Source organism: Pteropus alecto, unplaced genomic scaffold (genome assembly GCF_000325575.1).
Source record: "Pteropus alecto unplaced genomic scaffold, ASM32557v1 scaffold39, whole genome shotgun sequence".
NCBI lineage: Eukaryota > Metazoa > Chordata > Mammalia > Chiroptera > Pteropodidae > Pteropus > Pteropus alecto.
In genome coordinates, this window is record NW_006443568.1 from 12,770,691 (window position 1) to 12,772,796 (window position 2,106).

Genomic DNA, 2,106 nt, shown 5'->3' on the forward strand with positions numbered 1-2,106 from the left:
CTTTCCTTTTCTCAACATGTTGTTGGAGCGTAACCTATAGAGAAAAACACACACGGGTCCTAAGGAGCCTTCGCAAACTAAGCACACCCCTGTATCCAGCCCCTCCATCCTGAAACACTCTTACCAGCACCCAGAAGTCCCCTGGGGCCCCCTTTCCAGTCATTCCCTCCTCCAAGGTAACAGGAGACTGACTTCTGACAGCAAAGATTCGTTTTGCTTATTTTTGAATTTTGTATAAATGGGTTAGTGCTTAACGTTTTTCTGTGTTTTGTAGCTTGCCAAAGGGCCTGCATGTACATTAACTCATTAAATCTTCACATTAGCACGGGGGGAGGGCAAAAATTACAAATGTCATTTTACAGAGGAGAAAACTGAGGCTCAGAGAGGAGAAGGGGATACCCCACAATTACATCGCTGGCAAATGGAGAGCCAGGGTAACTGGGTTGCACTTTTGCTTCTCCCTGGATTTCAGAATGTCCCTCCAGGCGTCAGGCTGTGATTCCCAGGGAGATACCTGGGGAGTGGTCAGGAATCTGAAACCAGCCCAGGCCTGGGCAGCCGATGGCATAAGTTACCCATCCTGCAGCATAGAGGGAGTGTGGGCCAGCGAAGATCTGGTCACCTTCAGGGCATGGCCCTCCCCTCCCTTCTCCACCACACTTCCTGTGTGCTGCACTCAACAGGCTTTGTGAACTTGGGCGAGTGACCCTCCTCCCTGTGTCCTTCTCGCCACACTGAAGAATTTGGAGTGCTGCTGAAGGGAAGGGGGAAGAGTTATTTCCACAGAGCCCTTTCTCTGCCCTCCAGATTTCTGTAAACGCTGCCCAGGAGCAGATGATCCCTTCTGGAACCTGGCACTCTGTGCCTAGACCTCGCCTCTGCTCACCCGGAGTCACCCAGAGCCAGCTCCTGAGTGGGGATTGCTGCCGGCCACTCCTACTCTCGTCATGGCCATGGGTGCCCTCTCTCCCAGAATCCACCTTTGTCCCCAGCCAATTCAATTCCCTCTTACCCTGTGGCTGGTAGGTAAGATTCCCAAGTCTTTCCTTCTGGCCTCCTGAACTCATACATCCTTCAAGGCCCAAACTCCACCTCCTCCAAGATGTCTATGTCTCTCCTGAACACACACCCATTATACTCTCTACACGTTAGTTTCTCTTTCTAACACAACTTAAATATAGATGACCACAAAGTCACGCAAACAAAACACACACACACACCGTCACCACTCGCAATGTTTTTCTCTCTCCTTCTTGCAAACTGGGCTGCAAACACAGTGTACCAAATCACAGCCGTGCCCCCCTCCTGCGTGCACACGTACACATGCACACAATAACCACACGCTGCAAGGAGTTGGTCTCTACTTGTTTACAACAAGGACACAAAGTGTCTTTCCACCACACCAACACGAATGTACAACAGGCCCCAAACGTATAGATCACACATCATATAAATATAGCACACACACCTCTTCTGTGCCTTCTTCCTTCACTCACGCACTTACACTACTGACAGTTTCTCTCCTGGACATGCAAACACACAGGTATGGTGAGCCATCCGTTCTTCAAGCTGCTACCTCCCCACCCGCTTCTCTGGCCCCTCTCTCACTCTTATACACACTTAAACGCACACACACACGCACGCATACACATACACACGGAAGCACCCAGTAGCAAACCCCAAATATAGTCTGTCTGCCCATTACACATAAACACACAAGCTCGCAAGTTCCATCCCTCCCTCGCTTTTTCTGTTTCCTTCTCTCCTACACACACACACACACACACACACACACAAATGCAGCTGCAGCGCCCTGGGTCACACTCCCGTGCAGGCGCCAAGCAGGAGACAAAGGTCGCCGAAGCTCCCGGCACTGCTCACGGCTCACGGGACACAGCCGAGCCTCTCCCCAGGCTCCGCTGGCCCCCAAAGCCGGTCTCCGCGAGGTCTGGACCCCATACCCCGAAGCCAGAGACCCCGCCCCCGCCGGCGCTCCTGGGTCCGCAAGCCACCCGGGCTCTGGCCCTGGCGAGCTAAGGGTTAAGAAGCCGGCGGAGGGGGAGAGGGTTGCGGGGGAAGGCCAGCCTCCGGGTGTGATTGGCTGCC